A 19,019-nucleotide genomic window follows, 5' to 3' on the forward strand; every position below is an offset into this window, starting at 1 on the left:
AGAAAAGTTGCAGGATATAAAATTAACACACAGAAATCCCTTGCATTCCTATATACTAACAATGAAAAAACAGAAAGAGAAATTAAGGAAACAATGCCATTCACCATTGCAACAAAAAGAATAAAATACTTAGGAGTATACCTACCTAAAGAAACAAAAGACCTGTACATAGAAAACTATAAAACACTGATGAAAGAAATCAAAGAGGACACAAACAGATGGAGAAACATACCGTCTTCATGGATTGGAAGAATCAATATTGTCAAAATGGCTATTCTGCCCAAAGCAGTCTATAGATTCAATGCAATCCCTATCAAGCTACCAACGGTATTTTTCACAGAACTAGAACAAATAATTTCACAATTTGTATGGAAATACGGAAAACCACGAATAGCCAAAGTAATCTTGAGAAAGAAGAATGGAACTGGAGGAATCAACCTGCCTGACTTCAAACTCTACTACAAAGCCACAGTCATCAAGACAGTATGGTACTGGCACAAAGACAGAAATATAGATCAATGGAACAGAATAGAAAGCCCAGAGATAAATCCATGAACCTATGGACACCTTATCTTTGACAAAGGAGGCTAGGATATACAATGGAAAAAAGACAACCTCTTTAACAAGTGGTGCTGGGAAAACTGGTCAACCACTTGTAAAAGAATGAAACTAGAACACTTTCTAACACCATACACAAAAATAAACTCAACATGGATTAAAGATCTAAATGTAAGACCAGAAACTATAAAACTCCTAGAGGAGAACATAGGCAAAACACTCTCCGACATAAATCTCAGTGGGGTCCTCTATGACCCACCTCCCAGAATATTGGAAATAAAAGCAAAACTAAACAAATGGGACCTAATGAAACTTAAAAGCTTCTGCACTACAAAGGAAACTATAAGTAAGGTGAAAAGACAGCCCTCAGATTGGGAGAAAATAATAGCAAATGAAGCAACAGACAAAAGATTAATCTCAAAAATATACAAGCAACTCCTGAAGCTCAATTCCAGAAAAATAAATGACCCAATCAAAAAATGGGCCAAAGAACTGAACAGACATTTCTCCAAAGAAGACATACAGATGGCTAACAAACACATGAAAAGATGCTCAACATCACTCATTATTAGAGAAGTGCAAATCAAAACCACAATGAGGTACCATTACACGCCAGTCAGGATGACTGCTATCCAAAAGTCTACAAGCAATAAATGCTGGAGAGGGTGTGGAGAAAAGGGAACCCTCTTACACTGTTGGTGGGAATGCAAACTAGTACAGCCACTATGGAAAACAGTGTGGAGATTTCTTAAAAAACTGGAAATAGAACTGCCATATGACCCAGCAATACCACTTCTGGGCATACACACCGAAGAAACCAGATCTGAAAGAGACACGTGCACCCCAATGTTCATCGCAGCACTGTTTATAATAGCCAGGACATGGAAGCAACCTAGATGCCCATCAGCAGATGAATGGATAAGGAAGCTGTGGTACATATACACCATGGAATATTACTCAGCCGTTAAAAAGAATTCATTTGAATCAGTTCTAATGAGATGGATGAAACTGGAGCCCATTATACAGAGTGAAGTAAGCCAGAAAGATAAAGAACATTCCAGCATACTAACACATATATATGGGATTTAGAAGGATGGTAATGATGACCCAATGTGCAGGACAGAAAAAGAGACACAGAGGTACAGAACAGACTTTTGAGCTCTGTGGGAGAAGGTGAGGGTGGGATGTTTCAAAAGAACAGCATGTATATTATCTATGGTGAAACGGATCACTAGCCCGGGTGAGATGCATGAGACGAGTGCTCGGGCCTGGTGCACTGGGAGGACCCAGAGGAGTCGGGTGGAGGGCGGGGTGGGAGGGGTGATCGGGATGGGGAATACATGTAACTCTATGGCTGATTCGTGTTAATGTATGACAAAACCCACTGAAATGTTGTGAAGTAATTGGCCTCCAACTAATAAAATAAAATTTAAAAAAAAAAAAAAAAGATTGCTGGGAGAAATATCAATAACCTCAGATACACAGATGACACCACCCTTATGGCAGAAAGTGAAGAAGAACTAAAGAGCCTCTTGATGAAAGTGAAAGAGTGAAAAAGTTGGCTTAAAGCTCAACATTCAGAAAACAAAGATCATGGCATCCAGTCCCATCACTTCATAGAAAATAGATGGAAAAACAGTGGAAACAGTGGCTGACTTTATTTTGGGGGGCTCCAAAATCACTGCAGATGGTGACTGCAACCATGAAATTAAAAGATGCTTACTCCTTGGAAGAAAAGTTATGACCAACCTAGAGAGCATATTAAAAAGCAGAGACATTACTTTGCCAACAGAGGTCCGTCTAGTCAAGGCTATGGTTTTTCCAGTAGTCATGTATGGATGTGAGAGTTGGACTATAAAGAAAGCTGAGCACAGAAGAATTGATGCTTTTGAACTGTGGTGGTGGAGAAGACTTGAGAGACCCTTGAACTGCAAGGAGATCCAAGCAGTCCATCCTAAAGGAAATCAGTCCTGAATATTCATTGGAAGGACTGATGTTGAAGCTGAAACTCCAATACTTTGGCCACCTGATGTGAAGAGCTGACTCACTTGAAAAGACCCTGATTCTGGGAAAGATTGAAGGCAGGAAGAGAAGGGGACGACAGAGGATGAGATGGTTGGATGGCATCACCAACTGAATGGACATGTTTGAGTAAACTCCGGGAGTAGGTGATGGACAGGGAAGCCTGGCGTGCTGCAGTCCACAGGGTCTCAAAGAGTCGGACACAACTGAGCAATTGAACTGAACTGAACTGAACTTATTGTATAATCATCACTTCCGGTCTTAAAGAAAAAACTGTTTTATGTGACTAAGGAATGTAGGAAAATAAAAAAAGAAGTTTTTCCTTTCCTCCTCCTTGAGAATTCCAGACCCCTGTCTCCTTCTCAAGAACCTCTGACCCCTCTCTTCTCAGGGACCCTTGGACTTCTCATCAACCTGCCTAGGAATTCACTCTCTCAGAAAGTCAGTCGTTCAGTTGCGTTCAACTCTTTGCAACCCCATGAACTGTAGCCCGCTAGGCTCCTCTGTCCATGGAATTCTCGAGGCAACAATACCGGAGTAGGTAGGGTAGTTATTCCCTTCTCCAGGGGATCTTCGTAACCCAGGGATCGAACCTGGGTCCCCCACATTTCAAGCAGATTCTTTACCATCTGAGCCACCAGGGAGAGGGTTTGAGTCTGTGATCAGTTAAAGTGGACTCTTGAGAAATCAATAAGAGTCTGAGGTTTCCTATATGCTTTGGGGGGAGGATATTTTATTATTCTCTGGGGATAAAGGGAAGAGATTCTTTTAACACATTTTTCAAACTAAATATTTGTGTAATTAAAGAATTTTAATAAAATTTCAAACAAAGGCCATCAAAAGGTCAAGATTAGCGTGTGTAAGCAACCATCTTCTCCAGGATGTTTTTTTCTGTTGAGGCAGCTTGGAGCTCACTGAGAAACCACAGAGTTAAATGATTATCCTGTGCCTTCCTGATTAGGAACAGGCTGCTCTCTGCAGTTTGATTAGTCTCGCTCATAGCGACAGGATTACAGCTTATTAAAACTGACAGTGCTGTGTAGGGCAGGGAGCCAGGAAGGTCAAACTTACATGCTGAGCCAACCACCAGCAAGGCTCTGCCTTTACCTGAAGGTTTGGGGTAATCGGCATTCATTGTAATATGCTTTTTCTCATTTATTTTTTCTCACCCTCTAGATCTCTTACTCGTTTTACACCTTTTCTTTCCCTTCTTCCTCATGGGAATCCCTGACTTATGACCATATAACCAAATTAATAGTCGGGCAAATCAGAAAAGAAAACCCAGTGTAATAGTGTGAAGTGAGGTAACTCTACATCTTCATTGCTCACAGCAGTCCTGGTTTAGGTCTGTGGTCCAGGCATCATTACAAATAGCACCCCTTTTACTCTCAGAAGTGCCCAAGTTTAGCCAAGTTATGTGATTACCCTAATGTGAGTGGTGGGGATGGTCAAACGAGAACAGATGCCCCTTCCAAACAGGACAGCTGCTATCCACCTCTTGCTAATTGCTTCCATGGATCCAGTGTTGTCACATCTTCCAATCTTTCAGAGTAGCCAACAAATCTGGACTTTCAGATAAAAGCTTTTTTTTTTGCATTTTCATCATAATTTATTGTTATTATTTAGTTACTGGAGTATAGTTGCTTTACAACATTGTGTTAGTTTCTGCTGTAAACAAAATGAATCAGCTATAAGTATACATATATCCCCTCCCTTGAGCCTCCCCCTCCACTGTATCCCTCTAGGTCATCACAGAACACTGAAACTCACAACTTTCAAATGCTGGATCAATTTTTTAAAAAATATTCTTCTAGTCAGACAAAACCTAAGTGTGCCTGATTTGCAACCTTTTTGGTTTAGAATCTGGAGGGAAGACTGGCATCTTTAACATTTAAAAGTTTTTTAGTGATGCATCAAAATACAGCAAAAGCACCTAGAGTTTCTAGCTCCTGCAGCTGATTACAGATTTCCACATTAAGAGATCCCCAGTCCCTGGTGGCTCGGATAGTAAAGCATCTGCCTGCAATGCAGAAGACCGGGGCTCAATCCCTGGGTCAGGAAGATCCCCTGGAGAAGGGAATGGCAACCCACTCCAGTATTCTTGCCTAGAGAATTCCCTGGACAGAAGAGCCTGGCAGGCTACAGTCCATGGGGTCTCAGAGTCTGACACAACTGAGTGACTACACTTTCACTTTCATGTTAGGAACTGAATTGTTAGTTATGCTTAAAAAAATTACTGGTTCACATATTAATCAAGGTGCATTTTAAGTTCAAACTTTGTTAGGTATTTGGTATTTGGAAATACCAAGGAAATAGCTGTTTGTTTTTAATGACGCATGAGTGGAAGCAATGCTAGTTGGCAGTATTTGATTGTAAGAATTCAATAAGGTAATTTTATTTTATTTTTTTTAACAGAAGAGATCCCCCATGTTGTCCCAGCACCCTGGCATTATCCCCAGATAACTCCCCAAACAATTCCAAACCTGCCCAACGGGAAGGTATGATTGCCTTGTTCAACTTTTTGTTTTATGGTTGAGAACTGTCAGGCCTGGAGAAGAAAGACTTTCAGTCACTGTGTCTTCTTAAGGAATTTAAAGAGAAGCCTATCTCTTTCCAGTTGCATTTTGACTCTCCTCCATCCTACCCTATTTTCTGCTGGGCTGTGCCCTCCCAGGTTCAGTAGTGGTTTCCCAGTACCCTTTTCCAAGGATCCTTTCTGGCTCCCAAAACCAGATGGTACAAGGACGTAAGGGTTCCTATCACACCTTCTAGCATTTAACAGCACTAGTCTCGGCCAACACAGTGAGAGCTCAATTACTGTTTGTCTAGGGAATGCTTATTCTCTGTGCAGTTGAGGCATTATCTTCAGATTTTTGCCAGCTAAGCTGACACAGCAGTACACAGTGAGACCTAGGCTGAATGTCTTGTCAGCGGTGATTTTATCTCACTTTACATTAGGCAAGCTCCCAGTGACCTGACACATTTTTATTTTCTTTGACTCAGTTCTGCCTTCTGCCATTAGCATCTTCTAGCGCTGGCCTCAAAGCAATTTCCCCTGCTCTGACAAGAGGAACTCAGAGTGAACTTTTCTTTTTTCCACTTTGAGTCCAAGCTGAAGTTGCCAAGAAGTTCAAACGGCCCGTGCTCCTGCTAGTATGATTCAGAGGGATTAGCGCATCTTCCTCTGCACGCTCTCCCTAATGCTTGCCTTTTTCCCTGAACTGCTGTCCCCTGCTGTCTGCTCCTTTGTCTGAGGAACGCATTTGCTCTTATTATCACTTTGTTCCCTGCGTCTTTCGGATGGCTTCAGAACAAAATCAAGATGTGGCTATTAATGGTCTTCTCTTTCTTAACAGCTCAGAGTCACTTCCTTTTATTTAGTCCATTTTCCCTTCCCTCCCAGACATCTTGGTTTCAAATCAAAGTTTCATAACCATTTAATAACTACTGCTTTATAGTTGGTATTAGTAAGGGATGTAAGAGACAAGAAACCGAAAGGTGAGGGGGTGCTGAGGGAACCTCCAGTAACTGAGAAACAGGGCAAGCATCTTCAGGATGCTTCTTTCATGAAGAAATTAGGCAAGATTAGCCCTCAAGACTGAACATTACAAATCCAGTGGTCTGATGAAGTTTTACTCTAATTTTTATGGATGGAATGAGAAGATGGTCTCCCCTCAGAGGATCTGATTTCCTTCCAAACAGTTAAAGTAGTACTTAAAACCATCCCAGGGTGATTTATGTTGATCACAAGTCCTTTCATAGAATTCAGTGACATAATAGATAATAAGAGTTTTTCAGATCACACCTCCAATTTTCCATTCCCAACTTATTTATTTTTATTTTTGTTTAACAAACTTATTTAACATTTTCATCACAATTGCATTTATCAGTTCCCGTGATGTCAGCTGAAGAAAATACAAACTATGAAAATATATTCAGTCCCCCACATAGTAATTACACATCAAAAGAGAAGAGAGTGACAAAGTACATTCTTTCTTTTTTGACCATGTATCTGACTATGGTTAGACTCCAATTCCATGTTGTTTGAGTAGAAAAGTCACTTCCAGTCATATTAAAAAAGTCACTTCAACTTCACTTTTCTACTTGAACATTCAGCTATTACCAGAAATCTGACACATCAGAAACCAGATATATTATCTTTCTTCCTTCAGTCAAACTAAAATCAAAGTCAAACTTCAACTTCCTTGCCTCTGTCAATGGCACTTGTCTTCTAATCAATCCAGCTAGGAAATTTACTCCTTGGATGAGTGATATAATTCATAAAAGGGATGGGGATAAGATATTTTATCCCCATAAATGTTCATCTTTTCTGAAACAGCCTTACAGACATACTTAAAAATAATGTTTTACCAGCTATTTGGGCATCCCTTCTACAGTCAAATTGACATATAAAATTAACCATCACAAGTCCCCAGTACGTGATGTAGGAGCTGCTTAAAAGTACTGAGGCTGTATGGAGGCAGAACAAGAGCTTTCTTTTCCCTTTTTGGTTCTAGAAATCTGCAGCTGCAGTTTTAATGAGGAGAAGGCTGAGAAGTCACCCAGAGATGGTAATTTTGTTTTGGTCAAAGTCTCACACATTTACATATAAATGAAAAACAAAAGGACATTTAAATTCTAGAAAGGGATGAGGAGGGGAAATTAGCTTAGTTTTTCTCCTTGTCAAAAACAGGACTCTTTGGTGACACAGAAAATATAATCATTTATCAGCCCCTTCGTTTTATAAACAGAGGTGGAACAAAGGCCCAGATAGAATGTGACTAACCCAAGGTCTAACAAGAAGTGAGAGGAAAGGCTGGAACAAGAGTCTAGGTTTCCTTTCCCAGCCTTTCTCCTGGTCCCTAGTTCTTGTTCTGCCTCCATACAACTTTGGTACTCTTAAGCAGCTCCTACATCACGTACTGGGGACTTGTGATGGTTAATTTTATATGTCAATTTGACTGTAGAAGGGATGCCCAAATGGCTGGTAAAACATTATTTCTGAGTATGTCTGTTAGGCTGTTTCAGAAAAGATTAACATTTGAATTCATAGACTGAGTAAAGAAGATCTCGCTCATCAATGCGTGGGCACCATCCAATTTCTCAAAAGTCTGAGCAGGACAAAAAAAGTGTAGGAAGGACGAATAAGTCTCTTACTTGAACTGGGACATCTGTCTTCTGTTCTCCTGGATATTGATGCTCCTGATTCTTGGAGCTCAGAATCAGGATTCTGATTCTTTGGACTCATTGGAACTTATACCACTTGCTCCATGGTTCTCAGGGTTTGGACTAGAATTGCACCCAAAGCTTCTCTGGCCATCAGCTTGCAGACGGCAGATCAGATTGTGGGACTTCTTGGTCTACATAATCATGTGAGCCAATTCCTATAATAAATCTCTCCTATTTGTCTGTATCTATCTATCTATCATCCCTTATTGTTTCTGTTTCTTGAGAGAACTCTGACAAGCATGATTTTACCATTCTGGCCATGGCTGTGAGCCTTCCTAGCTTCTGGAATAATAGTGATTCTTGAATGCAGAGATTTTTCTGTTTATAGATACACTTTTTAAAGTCTGCATTGACCTTACTATAACTGTGGGCATCATAGGAGTTGGCAAATATGTCTCAAGCATAGTTCAGAAAGATCATATAGACCAAGTCATTCCAATATCTGCCATTTCTCAGTTCTATGCCCCTTGCATAATTGTAAAGGGATCCACGGTTGTTTTGAGCTGCTGGTTTGTGTCAGGAGAAAGGGAAGGCGTGAACAGTGGTATTCATCTTCCAGGACCTCATCAAGTGATCATATCTTTTTCTCACAGGTTCTTGATCATCTATGGAATTTGGTCCAGCTAATCAGTACATAAAAACAAATCTCATTGAGGGACTTCCCCTTTATTTGTCATTGGGGATATTGCTCAGTCATAAATATATCCTCACCAACCTGATTCATTCCAATATCTAGCATTCAGTCAGTTAGTCAAGAAAAGCTTATTGATTTCCAACTAAGTGTCAGTCACTCTCTACACTTGGAATTCAATGACAAACATCCCACAGAGAGCACCTACCTTCTTGGAATTTGCAGACCAGGAGTAAACTCAGAACTACATGCATTCTATAAAATTAGAAAACTTCACTTTGCTCAATAATCTAAGTCGTATCCTAACCACAAAAGAAGACTGAAATTCCCCTAAGAAATGAGAGAATGTAAAAAATCACTAGATGACAATTCCTATGATAAAGAAAATGCAAATGTTAAAGAGTTTTTTGTTTTTGTTTTTAATATTTGTTATTGAAGAAATAGAACCGCAGGCCAGATTAGTGAGCTGAGTTTGTCTGGATTGACTTACATTAATTCAATTTGAGTGGTCTTCGTTTTAAGGCTCCCAACAAATGTACAATCCCTCTAATGAAGTATAATTTTTTCCATTTATATTTGAGAAAACAGGGCTAGAACAATCAAATAACTACTTACAATTATGTACTTTGATTCCAGGAACATCTGGTGCCATAGCCTAGGCTATAATTCCAACCTCACCCCCTTCTCATTCACAGGCACCTGAGGTCCAGGATAGGGCTCTGAAATAAGTATATAGCCTATATTCTCTTAACAACAAGTTTCTACAGAGATGTATCACTGATTTTTTTTTAACAGAATTTTGAAAGAAGTGATCTAATCTTGAAGATAGTCATAGGAGTAGAGACTTTTTCTAATGATCTGGCAATTATTTGAAACCTTTATAGAGCAACATTTGGATATAGAGTTTGGGAAAGAAGTACAGACTGGAAAGCACACTCAGTTGAGTGTCCTTAATAACAGCAATATATATGTGCTTTACATTTTAGAAAATACCAACGGTCATTCTAATCCATGTCTCATGAGAAGGTCAAGCTGAGTAATTCTGGTTATGATTTTTTTTTTTTAAGGGTATGGGTATATGGGTCAGAGTAACTGCAAAGTAATCTACTGGTTTTCTTGTGTGACTTTTGAAGTCAGTAACAAGATCCTAGCTAGAAAGCCACGTTTGGAGTGTTCATCTAGAAAATAAAAAGTTAAAGAAGTTGCCACTTCATGCTGTTAACCTGTTTGGATGCCCAATAATGTTTGTCGATGGATGATCTATTCATTCACCATGTACTACCTGCTAATATGTCCCACATTTGCCAGATAGTGGGGATTGAAACATGAAAATGTCAGAGGTTTTGCTTTTGAAATCACAGCTTAGTGGAGAGAATAAACACATTTATAACCGTGCAAAGTAGCACAGTAACCACACTGGTGTGGGATATACAAAGTGACATGGTAGAGAAGTTTTTCTCATCATATTTTTCAAAAAAAAAAAAGAACATGCAGTTGGATGAATGTGAATCTACTTATGGGGACGACAGGGAAAATAGTTAACTTAGTAATTTAAAAAAGGATGTATAGAGTTTTACCAAGGGAAGACAATTACAGGCCACTAACAAAGTAGTCCAGGAATTCCTCCCAGACTTGCCTGTGTTCCTTCCATGATGCCATATTACCTCTGATTACTCTCCATTATCCATCCCTCACTCACTCAACAGCAGTTTGCTGACTGACTGGGCAGGCTATGCAGGGGATACAAAAGAGAGGAGTGCTGCCTCCTCTGATAAAATGGAACCCGGAATCCTCAAAGTTTAGTGCTGGAAGGAGGATGGTATTCCACGAGGAGGTGGTTAACTGACTCCAGCAGCTCCATGTTCTCCCTCTGCGATTTGACTTCTCTTTGGATGTTTCATATTCGAGTTAGCCCTGTTTCCGTCAACTGAACATCTCCTGAGGAATACTGGCTCAAGCTGGATTTGAAACATTACTTTTCTTCCCTCACAGCAGTTGAAATTTCTTCATTTTTTTCACATAGTTGATCTAAATCTTCAGATCCACAATCTTTTTTTTTTTTTTAATTTTAGCGTTTGGGGTAATGTAGGGAAGCAGAGGGAACATGGGGAAACATTACCCAAGATTGGATATCTGCTTCAAAGCCAGGGGAGAAATTCTGGCCACTGTTATAACCTCTCCTGGAGTCAAAAGTGAATGACATAATAGATTAATCCTAATTTACAGTGTTCAATAAACAAGACACCGCTATTCTTCGACAGAAGCTCTGAACAACAAGCTGGTACCATGTTCTTAGTGTCACCCATCAGCTCAGGGCCAATCTTGCTTTTTCTATATTCTTATCTACTCCTCTCAGTGCTATCTGGATTATTTTGAAGCAAATTACAGACAATTTATGATATTAATATTATTTGTAAACATTTCAACATACATCTTTAAAAAAATAAGGGCTCTTTAAAAATTAATAATAATTCCAAAAAACAACCAAGAAACTCTAAAACACATGTGTGAAGTAGCCAACCACTTCAGATATTCTTTCATTAGACACTGCCATTTTATCCTATTATTGATTAAAGATTAAGCTAGTGATTTTTACTGAAAAATCTTTGTAAGTGGCTCAATAAAAATTTTACTGTAGTCAATAAACAAATAAATAAGTAAACACAGTAGTTTTAGTCCGCTTAAAATGAATAACACCTTACTATAACCAAATGCCTAGACAGTATTCAAATTTACTCTATCATCTCATAATTTTTTAGAGTTGGTTTATTTGAATCAACATCTGTGTAGCAATGAAGTGCTTGAAATGTGGCTAGTCTGAATTGTGATATGCTTAAAGTGTAAAATATGCAAGAGATTTCAAAAGTTTAGCACATAAAAAAGATGCAAATAATTATTTTTACATTGTTAACATCTTAATGGTAAATAATATTTTAATCCATTGGGATAACTAAAATATATTATTAAAATTAATTTTATTTATTTACTTTATTTTTTTAATATGGCTAGTAGAAAATTTCTAATTACATATGTGATTTACATTATACTTCTGTTGAGCAGTGCTGATCTAGAGGTGAGATCAGGTTCAGATTTGATTTTTCTGGCAAGACTATTTCGAGGATGGTGGTGTGTCCTTCCATGAGGAGGCACATAATGGCTCATTCACTTCTTGTGCTGTTAAGATTGATCAGTGGTCCTGATACTGCAGACTTATCCATCAGCTTTTCTTCTAATGGTCATGACAGTCACTAAAGATCACTTCCCAGATCTGCTATTTCATTAGGGTCTGCTGTGGACTGAATTTTGTGCCTCTCACCCCAATTCATGTTGGTATACAGAAACTTGGTATATATTCTCCCAAAATAAAAACACTAATTCAAAAGATATATGCACCCCAATATTCATTGCAGCACTATTTATAATATTGACACATACACACTTCTATATATAAAACAGACAACTAATAAAGACCTACTGACTAGCACAGGGAACTCTACTCAACATTCTGTAATGGCCTATATGGGAAAAAAATCTAAAAAAGAGTGGATATATGTATATGTATAATTGATTCACTTTCCTGTACACCTGAAACTGACACAACATTGTAAATCAATTATATTCCAATAAAAGCTTTAAAAATATCAGATACTCATTAGGATATAATTATATAATTTGATAATATCTACTAAAGTAGAAGATGTGCAAATCTTTCTACTAATAATTTCTCTTTTAGGTTTATATCCTAGAAAAAATTCAGCACATATGCTCAAGGATATATGTATAAAATATTCATTATAGCTTTTAAAAACAATAAAGGTTTGAGAACAGATTAAATGACTATCAACAGGAGAATGGTATGTTTATATAGAGTTAAAATGAATGATGAACTAAACCTACATACATCAACTTATATGAAGAAAGATTTTCAGAGAATAGTACTTATACTATTAGTACTATAATTGTACTTACACTTTGAAAACATAAAATGCAATATGGATATATGTGTACATAGCAAGGCATAAAACATGGTGAAAATGATAAATATTTAATGCCAATATTGATTCCTTCTGGATATGTAAGGAGGAAAATGCAATAAGGATGATTACTTTAAGTGTATTTGTAATGTATTCTTTCTTTTAAAAGATTTGGAATGAATATAAAATGCTAACATCTGATATAGCTGTTATGTGCAATTGTTGTTCAGTAGCTTAGTCATGTCTGACTCTTTGTGACTCCATAGACTGCAACACACCAAGCTTCCCTGTCCTTTACCATCTCCCGGAGCTTCCTCAAACTCATGTCCATTGAGCCGGTGATGCCATCCAACAATCTTGTCCTCTGTCGTCCCTTTCTCCTGCCTTCAATCTTTCCCAACTCAGGGTCTTTTCTAATGAGTTAGCTCTTCCCATCAGGTAGCCAAAGTATTGGCTTCAGTGTCAACATCAGTCCTTCCAATGAACATTCAGGACTGATTTCCTTTAGAATTGGCTGGTTTGATCTCCTTGCAGTCCAAGGGACTCTCAAGAGTCTTCTCCAACACTGCAGTTCAAAAGCATCAGTTCTTTGGTGCTCATCCTTCTTTATGGTTCAACTCTCACATCCATACATGACTACTAGAAAAACCATAACTTTGACTAGACAGACCTTTGTTGGCAAAGTAATGTCTCTACTTTTTAATATGCTGTCTAAATTTGAGGACAAGCATCTTTTACTTTCACGGCTGCAACCATCATCTGCAGTAATTTTGGAGCCAAAGAAAATAAAGTCTGTCACTGTTTCCATTGTTTCTTCATCTATTTGCCATGAAGTGATGGGACCGGATGCCATGATCTTAGTTTTCTGAATGTTGAGTTTTAAGCCAAATTTTTCACTCTCCTCTTTCACTTTCATCAAGAGGCTCTTTAGTTTCTCTTTGCTTTCTGCCATAAGGGTAGTGTCATCTGCATATCTGAGGTTACTGATATTTCTCTTGGCAATCTTGATTCCAGCTTGTGCTTCATCCAGCCTGGCATTTTGTGTGACGTATTCTGCATATAACTTAAATAAGCAGGGTGACAATATACGGCCTTGACATACTCCTTTTTCAATTTGGAACCAGTTCATTGTTCCATGTCTGGTTCTAACTGTTAGTTCTTGACCTGCATACAGATTTCTCAGAAGGCAGGTAAAGTGGGCTGGTATTCCCATCTCTTGAAGAATTTTCCACAGTTTGTAGTGATCCACACAGTCAAGGCTTTAGCATAGTGAATGAATCAGAAGTAGATGTTGTTCTGGAATTCTCTTGCTTTTTCAACGATCCAACAGATGTTGGCAATTTGATCTCTGGTTCCTCTGCCTTTTCTAAATCCAGCTTGAACATCTGGAAGTTCTCAGTTCACGTGCTATTGAAGCCTAGTTTGGAGATTTTTGAGCATTACTTTGCTAGTATGTGACATGACTGCAATTGTGTGGTAGTATGAACATTCTTTGGCATTGCCCTTCTTTGGTACAATATTATTCTCTAAAGTTTTTTGAGTGTTTGATACATCTTATAATATTTTCAAAAATGAAATACATCATCCAAGAAGACAGCATTTAAAAAATTTTTATTTTATGTATTTATTTTTTGGGCAGGCTCCACACAACATTGTAGGATCTTAATTCCCTGATCAAGGATAGAACCCACACCCCCTGCATTGGAGGCACAGAGTCTTAACCACTGACCACCCGGTAAGTCCTAGAAGACAACATTTTAAATCTCATGAACCACTCCCAGGGTTGCTGAGTTTAATGTTTCTACCAAATGATGTTCCAAATCCCCTGTCTGAGCTCCCTTATCTCTTCTTTAGGAAGTTAGTTTGAAGTCATGTTTGCATAACCACCAGGGCAACACAACAAGAACCAGCAATTTGTTCTCTATGTTATTTTCCCCCCTGACAGGAATTAAAACCCATGTTCTATTTCTACCCCCATGATGCTGCTCAGGATTGATGTAATTAAATGAACAAAACTTTGAGGTTTCTCCTATAGTTCTTCAGAGTGAAACCTGATAAAAGTTTGAAGCTGATGGTGGTGGGCAAGTAGGAATGCAGGTGGATTGGCATTACCAGGCAAACTTTGTTTTCTTCATTGAAAGGAATTACTCCTCTTGCCTTTCTTAGCTTTTCTCTAACTTTTCACTGAATTCTCCATTTCCTACTAACATATCTCATAGCTTCTCTCTTTTCTAAACTTTATTTTCACTTGATAAAGCTATTTTCCTACTTCCTTTCAATTTCTACTCCACATAGCACAACTTCCCTTAGCTTCCAGAATCTTTGCTCCTTCACTTTACCTCACTTTGCAAATCCTGAAAAAGCCTTGCCCTTATCTCCACCTCCCTCCCTCTATCTAAAAGTCTTCTGGACAGTTTTGTCCTTATAATATTTTTAGAAGTGAAATAAATCATCTCAGAGGCAGTAACATTGTTATCTCATGAAGTCTTCAGCCTTTAATCTTCATATGTGTAGGGAGGACAGGGTGATTCTTTTTTTTTTTTCTTTTGAGACATCAGTAGTTTAATGGATCAGAACTTACATATCTGAAGCAAGGTCCTGGAGTCCACTGTGTGCGGCGGACAGTGGGCAGGACATGGCAGCAGGAGGGGAGCAGGAATTACCAGTTGACATCAGGTGGGTTCATTAATTAGCAGGAGATCAGTAGAAGGGCCTGTCCCTTTGATAAGAACAGTCACTAGCTGGGGCCTGGGGCAGGTATGTGGGATGGAAGGTCAGTCATGTGCGTGAGATACAGGTGAGGCAGGCATTGGTTGTGCAGGGGCCTGACCACACACTGCACCTCTCCATACCCTGATCAGTCCTTACAGTCTTTGGTCTGCCCCTCTCACATGATATACCTCGGGTCAGTTACGTAGAGGGGCACTGGAACCAGATACCACAAATACAATACAGACAGGCCACCCCTGCTTTTCACAGATCCAGAGCCACCCCTGTGGGAAGGAGCAGGGACAGGGCAATTCTTGATTAAAGAAACTCAGTTCTTAGACTTGTGGTTGCCAGGTGGGGCTGGCGGTTGGGGAGGGATGGACTGGGAGTTTGGGCTTAGCAGATGCAAACTACTATACATAGGATGGATAAACAGCAAGGCCCTACTATATAATGCAGGGAAGTGAAATGGAAAGTCGCTCAGTCGTGTCTGACTTTGTAGTCCTTGGAGTTCTCCAGGCCAGAATACTGGAGTGGGGAGCCTTTCTGTTCTCTAAGGGATCTTCCCAACCCAGTGATGGAACCCAGGTCTCCTGCATTGCAGGTGGATTCTTTACCACCTGAGTCACAAGGGAAGCCCAAGAATACTGGAGTGGGTAGCCTATCCCTTCTCCAGCAGATCTTCCCAACCCAGGAATTTGAACCGGGGTCTCCTGCATTGCAGGTGGATTCTTTACCAACTGAGCTATGAGGGAAACCCATAATGCAGGGAACTATATTCAATATCCTATAATAAACAATAACAGAAAAGAATATGAAAAAGAATGTATTATATTTATAACGGAATCATTTTGCAGTACAGCAGAAATTAACACAACATTGTAAATCAAGTATACTTTAATAAAATAAATTTTTAAAAAAATCTCAGTTCTCAGAGTTCCTTGCTCAAAACCCTCCCTAAAGATCATTTATTTCTACCCAGTTCCATACTCAGCACTCCCATCCCTGATATTTTCAGGCAACAAATCTATATTAAGCACAAGCAGTAGATATTCTTGTATAGCTAGATCATGCTTTCCAGTTTATATTTTCTTACAGATGATTTTTTTCCCAACAACACTGTAAAGTAGACAGGACAGAGATCATTGCCCTCATTTTACCCATGAGGAGGCTGAGGCAGAGACTGACTCCTCAGAGTTTTTCAGTTGAAGAAGGTGGACTTTAATTGAAGTTGATAGAGAACAGTCAGGAAATGGAAATCCCCAGCTGTCAGGGGTTACAGACCAACAGCCAATTCTCCATACAAGTGCTTTCTTCACTTGTCTCTGCTTGTGAGCTCTTTTAGAGGCAGGTGTTAGCTGAGTCGGCCTGGTACAACAAAGGCTCACTCCAATACTTGAACCGAAAGTATTTCAGTTTGACAAAAGCAGCATCAGGGAGAGAAGCCTCAGGGCCTTGCACTGATCCTGGAAGGAGGAAGGAAAACAACCCAGAGGGAAATAGGACAGGAGGGAAGTGGGAGGGGGAAGGAGAGTAAGCAACGGAGAAGAAAAAAGGTGTGAAATCATTTGCCCTGAATTTGTCTTCATGAAAATTTGATATATGAAAATTCCTACCTGAAAATGAGATAAATAAAGAGGTAATTATTTGCATTACAAATTAATTCTTCACTTCAAAAGAGTATTTACCACAGGTGCGATTCTGTGATGTGAGCCTTTACAAAAGGAATATGACTTGGGGGAGGTGGGAGATTTAAATAATAAAATCTTGATTATAATATAATAGGAAATAATCCAGGGATAAAGGGGAGACATCTGAAGAAAGAGGTGGTTGTGCAGGGAGCTCTCTGCAGAGCTCAGGCTTTTAAAAGGACATGAACAAAAGACAGGGAAAGGGGATTATAGATGAGCTTGAACACAAAAGATTGTCGTGAACCTTCAAAAACAGAATAAAGGAAGCTGAAGTTGGGAATAAACCTCCCCTTACAAAAAGTGCTAACAGCTGCTCTAAGAACCCTAAAAGCTTTGTCAGAGTGAGGGGAAGCCCAGACATCGAGCAGCTTGCTCTTTCAGTAAGTGAGGTGGTATAACGTTAACCCAAGTTAAGTAGTTTTTACTTTTTTCTATTGTTTACTTTGCTTCTGTTTTCACCAATGTGCAAAAAGATGGGGAAAATTATATTTCTTTTAATGTGGAAGGAAAATATTGATATTATTGCACTTGGAAAAGTAATGAAGATTCCGAGTTTGGGCATCAGGGACAGGAGAAGACTCGAGAGCCCCGAGGGCAAATTTGAGAGAAGGATTGTGAGAAGATACAGGAGGAAGATCAAGTAAGGAAATGCTGATCTGCCTCCTCTCTCTTCCCCATGGGCTCAGATCTTGGGTAGATTCCATTAAAGTTTGTTAATTGCTTAGTGTGAGTGGATTTCTTATGAAAATAGAGGATGGAACTCAGCTTGGTTCCCTTGGGGTCCTGGGGAAAATAAAAGTCGACTTTCAAATGCAGGAGCCAGAGAAAGGTGATACCAGGATATACCCTATTCAATTTTGAAAGGAAGATACAGGGAGGATTGAAGTCCTACATAAGTGAGAAATTAAGAAAACTTGGACCCTCTCTAAGTGGATTTAAGTTTCTAGAGCTGGAGGAATTAAATGCCAAAAAACTGAAATAAGGTACAGTGCAAAGGGGTTCCCAGAGCCTGTATCAACAATCCACTGGGGGTGGAGAGGTGCCTGAAGGCTGAAGGTTCTGCACACAGAGGAACAGATTAGGTTTTACCAACTACGGAACAGGGAACCCTGAAACCCATTCCATTGCAAATGGGCATACACACCGAGGAAACTAGATCTGAAAGAGACACGTGCACCCCAATGTTCATCGCAGCACTGTTTATAATAGCCAGGACATGGAAGCAACCTAGATGCCCATCAGCAGACGAATGGATAAGGAAGCTGTGGTACATATACACTATGGAGTATTACTCAGCCATTAAAAAGAATTCATTTGAATCAGTTCTAATGAGATGGATGAAACTGGAGCCCATCATACAGAGTGAAGTAAGTCAGAAAGATAAAGACCAATACAGTATACTAACGCATATATATGGAATTTAAAAAGATGGTAATGATAACCCAATATGCAAAACAGAAAAAGAGACACAGATGTACAGAACAGACTTTTGGACTCTGTGGGAGAAGGCGAGGGTGGGATGTTCTGAGAGAACAGCATTGAAACAAGTATACTATCAAGGGTGAAACAGATCACCAGCCCAGGTTGGATGCATGAGACAAGTGCTCGGGCTGGTGCACTGGGAAGACCCAGAGGGATGGTATGGGGAGGGAGGTGGGAGGGGGGATCAGGATGGGGAACACATGTAAATCCATGGCTGATTCATGTCAATGTATGACAAAAACCACTACAATATTGTAAAGTAATTAGCCTCCAACTGATAAAAAAAAAAAAAGACTAAACCGATCATGATATTCCACTTCCCTTGCCAGGATGGATTTTAGAATGCTACAGACTTAATCCAGGGAAGAGGGGAATTCTTTTTAAGAATAAAGCCTCAGGTAGTATGCCTGTGAAGCGAAATGCTTTGAGGTAAGAATATATGTCTCTCATGGGCAGTAGTGAATGACTTGTCCAGGTGATGTTTTACAACCTACAAAACAGAATGTCTTAGTTGATGTCAGTCAACTTCTATCAATGCTGGCACAAAAGGCACATTAATGCTCTAGTAGGTAAGAAATGAAGTCACCATCCTTGCAAGGCTAACTGATCTTTATCACCAAAAGAAGGTAGTTCTGTGCTTTATGTGACGGAGACAGATGCTGAAGCTGAAGCTCCAATATTTTGGCCACCTGAAAAAGACCCTGATGCTGGGAAAGATTGAGG

The 19,019-nt window shown here is 39.3% G+C and overlaps 1 protein-coding gene across 2 annotated transcripts in view; it reads left to right on the top strand.

Annotated features, from left to right (window-relative positions):
• QTRT2 (queuine tRNA-ribosyltransferase accessory subunit 2) overlaps window positions 1-19,019 on the top strand; it is a 66,079-nt gene that overhangs the window by 25,957 nt on the left and 21,103 nt on the right. The window contains exons 9-10 of one of the 2 annotated variants that reach the window (XR_010664239.1): window positions 4,996-5,078; window positions 14,054-14,149. The gene's annotated coding sequence lies outside the window, so the exon portion shown is untranslated. The remainder of the gene's footprint in view (window positions 1-4,995; window positions 5,079-14,053; window positions 14,150-19,019) is intronic. The other variant, XR_010664240.1, reaches the window with a different exon arrangement.

Source organism: Muntiacus reevesi, chromosome 8 (genome assembly GCF_963930625.1).
Source record: "Muntiacus reevesi chromosome 8, mMunRee1.1, whole genome shotgun sequence".
NCBI classification, from domain to species: domain Eukaryota; kingdom Metazoa; phylum Chordata; class Mammalia; order Artiodactyla; family Cervidae; genus Muntiacus; species Muntiacus reevesi.